This window comes from Lissotriton vulgaris, chromosome 8 (assembly GCF_964263255.1).
Source record: "Lissotriton vulgaris chromosome 8, aLisVul1.2, whole genome shotgun sequence".
Classification (NCBI taxonomy): domain Eukaryota; kingdom Metazoa; phylum Chordata; class Amphibia; order Caudata; family Salamandridae; genus Lissotriton; species Lissotriton vulgaris.
In genome coordinates, this window is record NC_141696.1 from 451,253,199 (window position 1) to 451,265,378 (window position 12,180).

A 12,180-nucleotide genomic window follows, 5' to 3' on the forward strand; every position below is an offset into this window, starting at 1 on the left:
CAATTGTTATCAACACCACAATCTGTACATGCAAATTCTGACCTACAGGCTAATATTGTGCTGTGTTCTGACAGTTCTGATACCATACAACCTGTTAATGAGGATTCTGTTATTGGCAATGGGACTCTGTGTATTTAAACTGTACAATTACCTGCTAACTATTCCGGGATTGATGCCACTTCTCCCTCCCAATGTATGTTGGCTGATGTAGTTCATCCTATTTCACAGTCAAATACTAATCTTTCGCATAGTATTAATCTTGTGGTCCCATGTACAGATGCTGTTCTGGATGTAAGAGAGTCGGAGGGTACGGAAGCTACTGACAAATTTACTCTGTCAGACCACTCATCGGATGATGAAATAGAGTTGGAATGGTCTGATTATGACAGTGAATCTGGGGATTGGCGCCTTAGTGAGGCCTCTAAGGACAGAAGTGCTTCCGGTACTGTTCGTAAAGTTCTTCGACCTACAGCTCTGTCTGTAGCCCTAACTGAGACAGATCCACACCATACATCTTTAGACCAATCTGCCGCAAATATTGAACATGCACCTGGTAATTCTCTACTACAATAGAAACGGCTGGTGAAATGACTCTTTCAACAATCGATCAAAATATTGTAATTCACAGGGAGCAAACATGGCAGGAAAATATACGTACTCAGGGTTCATGTTGCAGAATACAAAATTCCTTATGAAGGGTGATAACATGTACGGATATTGTCTCCAGGATCGGAGAAGCAGAGGAGCGGATTTCTGCCCTTGAAAATGCAATAGTTGCTCAGAAGAGACTGGCAACCGAGATTAAGGAGCAAAGAGCAGATATCTTATGGAAGCTCACGGATTTAGAAAATCGTGCAAGAAGGAACATTCTTAGAATTCTTGGTATTGACGAAGATAAGGAAGGCGATGATGCCGACAATTTGTAGTTGAGTAATTTACTGAGGCCTTCCCGAATGTTACACAATGGGACTGGAACTTTGAAATCCAGCGTGCACACCGATTCCCATTCAAGAAGCGCCAATCTCATAAAAAAATAACTTTCCACGTGCAATTTTGATATGTTTCAATAATTTTTTGGCTCGTGAGAAAATATATGATTTGGCCAGACCTGATAAAAAACGGGTGGGGAAAGGTTTTGCCCAGCAACTGTGGAACGCAGATGGCATCTTCGTCAGTTGATTATGAAGTTTCAGTTGAAAGGTGCTCAGGCCTATCTGCTTTTCCCATCCAAGCTAAAAGTGATTTTTAAAGGTCAAACGAAATATTTCGAATCTGAGGTGCTCGCCAATGAATTCTTGGGCTCTATTTAGCTAGAACGGTTACAATTCATTTATCAACCCGGGATCGGGTCCGCTTGTGCAATGTTTTGTGCCATAAATCAACCCAGATACTCTTCTCTTGTTAGAATTTTGTGACTGTTTATATCTTCTAAGTTGAGACGGGTTGCCTAGTAGTTTACATTTGGGGGGGTTTTTGGATACAGGAGAGCGGTGGGGTCACCAACCTAAACCGTCATAAGGACTACAGTCCTGCTGCGCTACAAGGGGGATATGGGGGACGGTGAAGCTCGGGGTGGGTTCCTGGGTGGTTGGGGGTAGGGTGGTGGGGGTTGATTTGGTGGTGGTGGGGGGTGTTTAGGAGGCATTATCTGTTGCAAGAATCATACCTGATTGGCGGAAACACATTTTCTATCGCATCAACACAAATATTCTTTGATTTCAGTGCGATAAAATTGAACTATCTTTGTATCATTAACATGCGTGTGTGCTGGTTTATACTATTTTTTTAATAATGGGGGATAGACTCTGACTCTGTACCTGGAACATTTGTGGGTTAAATGACGGGAAGAAACGTAGGATTTTCTCTAAAATCCTTCAAATTATGCAGGCTGATGTAATGTGTTTACAGGAGACCCACATTGCATGGCACAATCGTGGTTTTTAAAGATTTCCTGGGTATGAGTTAGTCGCCTGTTCTCGACAAACTTCTACGATAAGAGGAGTTGCTATTTTGCTTAAGAATGGGGTTGGCTATTGCAAGAGTTAAAGAGGATAAAGCAGGTTGGTGGATGATTGCAGAATTACTGGTTAACTCTTGTCCTCTTTCAATCTGTTCAGTATATGGTCCTAATTTGGATGACCCTGATGTATTTAGGAACTTGAATGTAGAACTAGCGGCCTGGTCACACCCATTGATATTTTGTGGCGACCTTAATATTAATCTGTCTAGTCAAATAGATCTGATAACTCACCGTAGCTATATTGGTCGGAAGCCCCGTGTGTTGAAAGCCTTGCAGACATTAGCTGTAGAACACGGCTTGTTTGATGTATGGCATTATCATCATAATGATCAGGAGGGGCATACATTCTATTCCATTCCGCACAGCAAAATGGTCCATCTCGATTATATTTTGCTGTCAGATCATTGTGCTGGAGCTGTTAAAATTGAGGTCGCTCCAAGGACGCTATCGGATCATAACCCCATAATTCTTGACTTGCCGTGGGATCGTCCTACTAAATTGGTTAGGTCATGGACATTTGACAGAAAGCTGCTTTTAGACCAACAATATCAGCAACATATGAGTTCCTGGATCTCAGAGTTTATGGATATTAATCGGGGGACCGCCCAAGACTGCGTTGTCTGGGATGCATTTAAGGCCGCGCTGCGTGGTGAAACAAAAAGCTCTGCATCTTATTGATGGAAGTTCGCCCAGCACTAGATTAAAAACAGGATGGATGAGTTAAGGACAGCAGAGCTTGAATTAAGTACTAATATTCGATTACGGCATCCATTGACACGGAGTCAGAAGGCGGTAGCTATATTGAAATCCAATTTGCTCGATCCATTCTATCAGGACTTGGCAGCTAAATACACTCTGTTCCGTACGTCATTGTATGAATTTGGGGAAAATTCAGATAGGGTCCTGGTGAAAAGATTGCAACAAAGGGCTATGGCAAATCGGATTATTCGGGTGATGGGTCATCAGGGTGCCCTCCAGGAGACTCCAAACGGTGTTTTGGATGTCTTTATGAGCTTGTACTCCAGCTTTTACACAGAGGAGCCTAGTATTATCCAAAATCAGGCCCGGTTAGACAAATATTTGGATGCTATAGATACCCCAACGTTAACAGAAGAACAAAATCAGTCATTATCAGCACCTATCAGCTGGGAGGAAGTTGAAAACGCTATCAAATCCTTGGCCAAAGGCAAGGCCACTGGCCCTGATCTTATCCACCTTGAGTTCTAGAAGACCTTTTTGCCAATATTAAGACAAGATCTGCTCACTATTTTCTGGGCGGCTCAAGCTGGAGATATTCCAGATTCTTGGCGATATGCTACCATCGTCTTATTTAAGAAGAAAGGAAAAGACGAGCTGAACCCTGCATCATATAGGCCAATAACGCTTATCAATACTGATAGCAAAATATATTCAAGGATTTTAGCATTTAGCTTGGTTCAAATCATAGCCCCTCTTGTTTCTAATCACCAACATGGGTTTATCCCTGGAAGGGACACAACCGATCATGTTCGTCGTGTTGTCACCCTTCTTGACTGGGCGCAGGTTACGGGCGCTTCCCTCGGGGTGATCCTGTTGGACGCCGAGAAGGCGTTCTACAGGGTCTCTTGGGGGTTTTTATGGGCAGTATTGCGTTGGAAAGGCTTCACTGATGGGTTTATCCATGCCCTTTAAGCGTTATATCTTTCTCCAATGGCAGCTATTCGTATATCAGGGAAAGAATCTGGGTATTTTAGCATTAGCAGAAGGACTAGGCAAGGTTGCCCTTGCTCCCCTCCGCTATTTGCTTTATTCATTGAGCCTTTTTTAAATATGATTGAAAACTGTCAGGATATCTCTTTAGCTACGGCCCCGGGGATGGATTGTAAAGCATTGGCATATGCCGATGACATCGTCGTCTTAACGGATAATGTCGATTCCTCCTTTTCCGCCCTAGAGTCTCTGGCTGGGCAATTTGGTGCCATATCTGGCTATAAGCTTAACATTACAAAGACTCAAGTGATTCAATCCGCTGGTATGTCATCTTCATTCTCTCTAGCTGTTAGTGTGGCCACGTACCTAGGGGTACAGATCTCGCCAGAAGTGGACCAGATCCCTGTCTTAAACTATCTTCCCGTAATTGACTCTCTCCATACCAAACTTGAGAGACTGGATCATTTACACCTATCTCTTAACGGGCGCTGTAACATCTTGAAGATGATTGTTTTACCCAAATTGTTATACCTCTTCAGGTCTATTCCTCTTTTGATTCCTCAGGTAACTCTGGCCAGAGCTGAAAGAATTTGCCAACGGTTTCTATGGGGATATCGTCGGGCAAGAAGAGCTGCTAAGTGGACTTACCTACCTCGGGATTGAGGTGGTTAGTCCGTTCCCAGTTTGTTATACTATTATTGGGCAGCTATGATTCAACACTTTGGCTCACCATTGGTGGGCGATCAAGCTAACATCCCTTTGAGTTGCTTTCCCTCTGTTTATGATATTGTACTTGGTGATGCTGCTAAGGGGGTTTTAACGCGAGTTCTGGAACCAAGCTATTTTAAGAAAATTTAATTTAAAACTTGCTGGACCTTGTTTTCTATCTGGCATAAAATTTGCCGTCGCTTCCCTATTTCCAAGCTTAATTACTATACCCCACTTAGTACCTCTGGTTTGTTACCATTAATTTTCCAGGATGGGATAATGTTTAAATGGAGGTTGTTAGGCTTGAAGGAAATTAGTGACCCTGCCCAAGATGGGCAAATGGCTTCCTTCTCCTTTCTTAAGGAAAAATTTCAGCTTCAATCCAATCAATTCTTCAAGTATTTGCAAGTCAGAAGTTATCTGGATAAACAACTTTCTCGAAATACTAATATGTTTGTCAAGATTCCCCTTGTAGAATTGATTAAGAAAAAATCTAGAATAGGTGTTCTTTATCAATATATGCTATCTGAACTTCCGGATGACTTGGAGGCTCAGAATATCAAACTAAATTTGATGTTCCAATAATAGATCTTGCATTCCCACTTGAACTAGCCAGATCTGTTTTAATCTCTGGCACTCTAAGAACTCAAAGCTACATGACTTTGTTTGACCTTTATTATACCCCCTCCAAGATTGCGAGCTGGGGTGGTGTTAGAAGATCTAGGGGCGACTCCTGTTCTAGATGTAAACTATTTGCTGCAGACGCAATTCATATGTTTTATGCATGTCCAGATCTGAATATATTTCTGAATGAAATTGAGGTTTTTCTTAATCAAGTTCTTAAGATTCAGGTCCAGTTAACACCAGAGTTAATTATTACCGGATATGAATATTCAAGTGGTATCGAAAGAACAAGATATATCCGTTCATTTTTGTTTATTGTAATGGCTATGATCAGACTATGTATAACATCACAGTGGTTAAGCCCTGAAGCTCCTACTTTTAGTCATTGGAAAGCTAGGATGCTTGCATGGTATCAACTAGAATCTTCTGTTTATTTATTGAGGGGGATGAGAAGACGTATAATCGCATCTAAGAATTGGGCCCCTTTTGAGGACTGGCTCTCGCGCTGAGATATAGTGTTTTTTATTTCTTTCAATGTCTTATTTGATTGTCTCTCTTCTTAAACTTATTTATTGATTTACAACTGGAAACCGATTGTAACAAATTCTTTTTTTTTTCTAATTTGATTATGTACTTATTTGATGTAATCTTGTGTTTCCTTAAACTAGATGCTTAGATGCTTGTTTGTTTGCCTCCTATTAAATTGCAAAATAAAAAATAAAGTTAAAAAAACAAAAAAAGATATATATTTGACATAAAAATGTTTTACTTTTTTTTTTGCAGTTTTGTAAGCTTCTTCACATTTCTCAATGCTTTACCATAGGGAGATTTCTAAAACTGGGCCGTTTGAGTCTTTATCAAGTGCAGTTCCTCTGCCACTGACCATCTGAGGATGTCTTTGTCTTTTGTCCAAAAAGGAATACTCCAACCTGCATACCATTACATAATTATAACCATGCATATACCACCTGATCCATCTTCCTTGTCATACTCATTACTAATTGAGGGTATGTCCAACCAGAAACCCAGGCTACTTTACAGAGCAACATATGAGATGACAAAAAACATAATGCACCCCCAACTGAGGTACTCAACTAATCTAATGAGGGAGGTATGAGCAAACCAATAGCAGACCTTAGTCAAACTAGCATAGCTTTTATATAACCAAGCTTAATGGAAGAAATCAAAGATACCATGGTTTCATGGTGGAAATCCATCTTGTGCTTTACCCCTGGTAGTAACTTTGAAAGGGAGGGGAGAGAAGCATACAGAAATGCATCACATGCCACTGAGAGGATCAAACTGTAAAAACAACTGTTTAGGAGATCCTATCTCAAGTCATAACCAATTCTGTCCCAATGGCCTATTTCTAGCGTTAAGAAAGGTCTTATAAACTGACAGGCAATATAGTAAGTCTAGCAGGAAATCAAACAAGAAATTAAGTGAGATTTGCAAGCCTCCCTGGGGTCATGTATGCCTTTGACACACCAACAACTTAAGAGCACAAACCATAGAAAACCCAGCAACAGATAATACTGGTGAACTTTCATTAACCTTGTTAATGTGCTGGATCACAGATCCCCAAAGGTCCTAGATCCTTTCCCATGATACAAGAGCATGCCAGATAGAGGCATTGCAGTCTTGGGTCCTCCACCGGGAGCACATAACCGAAACTGTGGATAGTATACATTATCTGAAGAAGAAGAGGCTTGAAGGCCTAAAGATGTGGGAGGTAAACAATATGTGGGCCCCCGTGAAAAGGTTTGAGCCTAGACAAAAAAACATAAGGGGAGTAGTCGGGTAATAAACTCTCTCCTGTGTACAAGGCCACCAGATCTTTCATCCTGCTTCTAGCCCACCTTCCTAAGAAAATGAGACTATCATTTTCCACATTCTGAAGCAGTCCCTTCATGCCAGTTATGTGTGACCTAGAGAACTTATGGGCAACTGGGCAATCCTTGTAAGAAGCATTGCCTGTTGTCCCTGCAACCTCCGGAATTAGATATTACTGTAAGGCAATGAAATGCTTAAAAACTCAATTTTAGGCTTTGCCTCTTCAGTGGCATTAAAGTTGCACTTTCAAAGGTTATTCTAGAAAGGTTGTGTTCATATAACGCTTAAATGTTATCAGGCTGTGTTATAACTTTTTTTTTACAACGTATAAGATTTGTAATCCCAGGTAAAGGTTTGATACCTTAGTATAAATATTTGTATTTGCTTCGCAGTAGGTTATAAGCAACACACTGAAATGCGTACTGTCTAGATTTCCCAGGTATGCAGAGGAAGCCTACATGCATTGTACAGGAATTCAATGGCAAACATTTGTAAAAGTCATGCACACAAATAGTCTGGTCTGTAGGGAAAATGTAGGAAGTTCTTTGCAAGCCACATGTTGACATGACTAAACTGATCTGGTCTTGTCAGATGAGCATAAATTATGGGTCTCTATGGGAACCAAACATACAAGTCTTACAGTTTCATTCCGGGAAATATGCATCAGTGTGGATTGCAGCTGCAAGAAAATTAGTCCTAGACTAGTCTGTTCACAAGTGTTAGTGGAGATCTGTGAGTGGCATTGCCACTTCAGGCAAATAAGTGTCCCTGTCACTCAGCTACTTACTTAGCCACCAAACTTGTTTGTGGGGGCACAGGTAGTTCAGTAGATCTAGGCTTGATGCGATCTTTGCAACCACATGAATTAGTCCGAGAAGGTACAAGAGAGATGCCACAATGTCTGCTTTGTGAAGGACAGCACACAGGGAGAAGCAGATCTCCGGGTTCTATGGAAAACTGCAAGGGACAGTGGTATGCCCCAAAATTACCTGAGCTCCTCGTTCTCCTTCATGTGGTAGGTGGAAGGTATCTTCACGTATTTCAGCACATTTTCCTGGTCTTGTCCACATTGTATGCTTTTGTTTTTGAGCTAATAATTCCGGTTCTCATTACAAATTACAGGCTACCTCCTTTCTATATCAGATCACAGCAATACAAGCCATTTACTAGGTACCAACTTATAGGTTAAGACTTCTATGTGGGTAACCAATCTTTCCTCTGGTTGGGCAAGAGCTTGAATTTGAAATCAGAGGTGAACATCTCATTGGCTGTTAGAACCAAAAGCATAGGTGCACCACACAACAAAAATAGATCAGTAAGAACAGTTATAAAATCCATATCCAATAGAAAGAGAGAAGGATTCCTCAGTTTTTTCTCTTTATTCCATTTTCATTTTACGTAGACAAAATAGAGACCAGTTCTAACCTACAGTACAGCCGACGTATTTCATCCTGGTGCTGGACTTCTTCCGGGTACTGAAAGATGGTGGAGTCAAAAGCCTCCATGGGCTGAAGAGGACATTGAAAAAAATATGCTCTTGGGCTGTTTCCCGTCCGGAAAAATATTATATCAGGACTTTGTAGTCGTCTGTATAAAAGCCACGACTAGTCAAAAATTACAAAGCAGGACCCACAAATCTGGAGTTCAGAACTGCCACAGTATATTTGCAATGATGTTGCAGCAAAGGAAATCCCCCCCTGCTCGAGGTATTTTCTTTGCTGCAACGTGTCCAAGTGTCTTTCGCTGAATGCAACCATTGTATTGCAGCTGTTGTTTTCCTGCCTTAAGTGGCTACCAGTAAGGAGTTGTTTGATGATGGGCTGTTTCCTTCCCTTGGATACATTATAGACCATTCCCTATAGGTATCAATCTGATCATCATTGCAAATATACTGTGGCAGTTCTGGACTCCAGATTTGTGGGTCGTGCTTTGTAATTTTTGCTAGTCGTGGATTTTATACAGACGACTTCAAAGTCCTGATATAATATTTTTCCGGACAGGAAACAGCCCAAGAGCAGAATTTTTTCTATGTCCTCTTCAGCCCATGGAGGATTTTGACTCCACCATCATTCAGTGCCCTGCAGAAGTCCTGCACCAGGATGAAACGCGTCAGCTGTGTTGTATGTTAGAACTGGACTCTATTTTATCTATGTAAAATGAAAGTGGAATAAAGAGAAAAAACTGAGGAATCCTTCTCTCTTTCAATTGGATATCGACTTTATAATTGTTCTTACTAATCTATTTTTGTTGTTTGGTGCACCTGTGCTTTTGGTTCAAACTTTTGGGTTCCTGAGGGAACAAGCACTGTGACGGTAGGTGCTATTCGGTGTGCACACGGATCCTTGCAAGTACAGAAGGGATAATACTGGTGGAGCGATAATAGGTTAGGTTCTGGCAGCGAGAAGGATCTACTGTTAGTCCTATTTGTTTTTGTATCTCATAGACTGTTAGTTGGGGGCACAGCCTGTCACTCAAACCTTGTGCAGCAGTTGATGTTTTCAAGGGGGATGAAATTGGGGGCAATTGCAGCTTGCTCAAAGTTTAGTCTGGTGGGTTTAGTAACAAACAAACCATAATGTCAGTTTCACTGGTTCCAGGTTCATAGAAGTCGTTTCATAATGCCACCAAGAACTATTACTATCACTCTGACAATTTTCAGTCTGTATGGAACTTTTTGCTGGATTTATGTCTACTTCTGACATGGTTGACCACAGGGAGTGGATGATGGTCCCTAAACACTTCCTATTTGTTCAGATGTTAGCGACCATGACTTTGACCACCTTCTTTGTCAATGTAATGGTTCTTTGAAGGCTACAGGCTGACATGAGCAAACTGGTTAGATGAGTAAAAATGATGTTTCATTTTTACCACTTATCGTTTGTGGATCGAAACTAAACACGTAACAAGTTGGTTACAATCGCAAGTGTAGTGAGAGGGAATGGGAGTGAGCTGCGCAAGTATGTGCTGAAAACACCAGTTTTTCAAAGCATGTTGTCTTGTGGACTCCTATGTTTAACAATACTGAATTATCAGCTCCCAGGAGCCGGCTGGCCCTGTACACGTGGCCGACTACCACTTTCGGACTGGTGTGTTTTTGGCGAGTTATTCCCATAATATTAATACCCCACACAGACACTCCTTAGAACTAGGAACTGATTTAATCACCCTCATTTAATTTATTATACAGTTTGCTCTTTACCTTGTCCTGATGAATACCCCCCATTAAGGAGTTAATTGGCCTACCTTTTATTTGGAGTTGAAATGTCGAGATATACCTATTACCTATGCAGGAAATACGTTCCTTAGACATAATTTGCCAAGGAAGATGTTCTAGATCAGTATTAAAAGGAAATTCCGGATAGGCTTTTTTCATGTGACTTTGTATATATTGATTTTACCTGCAATCTTTGTCCTTTACTTGATCTCTGCCACAAGCACTTTTTCCCAATCACTTTCCCACTTACTATGGATCAACTTATTATAATTTCTTAAAAAAAAGAATGTATTTATGATCAAACAAATGATAACATTCAACAGTTTTGCACCTTTTTGAGTGTCTGTTTCCATATATTCTGGGTACTATTTATGTTGAAATAATCTAGTTGGGACCAATTGCTTTTGCACTATGTTGTCTAACATGGCATAACATCTTGAAATTTGTGCTGGTGGTAACCAGTGAGCTGGTGGTAACCTGCAAACCTGCCTGCCCAGGCCCTGCCAGACCAAGGCATTCATGACCAGGGCCAGCTCACACAGGGGGCAGAGGGTGGTGGTTTCAGACCCTCCAACCAATGCTCTTGGGCTCTCAAGGTGAAGCAGAAGCACGTGTCCTGTGATGGGTTCATTACAGACGAGGCTAAATAGGCTGCACTGCAGTCAGCCAATCAGAGGACAAATCTCTCAGCTAAGTGGTGGACTAGCTTTGCAAAGTTCACTCAACAGACTACTATAGTTTGGGAGTTGTCAAGTTTGTACTTGTGCAATCGAACTGTTTTAACACTGGAGTGGTGGGTCAGGGCCACAGTGGTAGCCATAGTGTCTTGCTGACTTATCGCAGCGGTGACAACAGTTGCAGTTCACCGTCATATCATTTACCAATTGACCTCTTTCTCTCCCATGAGAAGCCCTAGTACTGGAGCTATTTATCTGCGCAGATGTTGCAAAGTTCCTTTCCCGACACATACAGATCCTTATTACATACAGGCAGTGTTATATGATTTTGGCACTGGGCTCTGAAAGTAACTACAGAACCAATGATAGTTAGAAATTGCACCTAGAGACATTCTGATAAATATATCCCCACGGGCTCACACTATCTGTAACCAGGTGGCGCACTGCTCCCTTCAGGGTCTGTCCTTTCATTGGTTCTAACAGATAAATCATTAATGTTCGACTTGACGGTTGCACAATTGGTAGATGCCCTACCTAACTCATGGCAGACCAATGCCTACCTTCCTGCACTCTCCTGTGACTGCCCCAGGCGTTATGAAGCACCAAGGGATTCTTAATGCCCATTACGTAACTTCCTTCTTCATGTGCAGCTCTAATGTTTACCTTTAAAGATTAGGTCATGTTAACCTCACACCTGCCGAATCTGTGCATTGTTGTGGGATTCGCGTGCCTTTCCGCTTCAATACTGGTCTCCAATTGGGTGTGAATCACTCAGGCAGGCTTATTTATTTTATTTTATTTACTGAACACAAAGTTTAATGGTTTTGAAAATATTGCATAGAAATAATTACACAGGACAAGTGTGCTGCGCCTTCAACAAATCTCATGTAGTCACTATTGATCGTTATTCATTTGTGCGTGAAATTTATTAAACAATTGAACTCCTTATTAAGCAAAACACACACATTTTTGGCACATGCTCATTCATTTCAGGGTTCTTGGCTGTATTTTAGATATTGTAGTCCTATAATTTAGCCACTTATAAAACTGGGGGTACAAGTCCCAGAAAGCAAGGAAAAATATCTGATCTGGATGAACTGGGATACTTTAGAACTTCAATCTGTGAGCCGGGCTTGCTGATTACCACATGACCAGTGCATTAAGTAAAGAAAATACTCCCAGGCCTGATTAACATACCAACATATCGAATATTACAAAAAAACCTCCTATGCTGTCAAAGACCAGTTCAGGTGAATGTCCCAGGTCATAGAGCATGCACAGCTGTTAAAATGCAGTTGTCTCAATCTTTTATTTAAATATGGCCATGCCCAGCACAAACTGGGGGCAAATTAGATCCTTTTTGGCTTTGATTGAAGCAGTGCATGACTACACTGCTGCTCGGAGATAACTGGATC

General features: G+C 41.3%; 1 protein-coding gene across 2 annotated transcripts in view; it reads right to left on the minus strand.

Moving 5' to 3' along the window:
- Nucleotides 1-12,180, minus strand: part of LOC147697167 (lysozyme g-like) — a 194,687-nt gene that overhangs the window by 19,969 nt on the left and 162,538 nt on the right. The gene's annotated exons all lie outside the window — the stretch shown is intronic.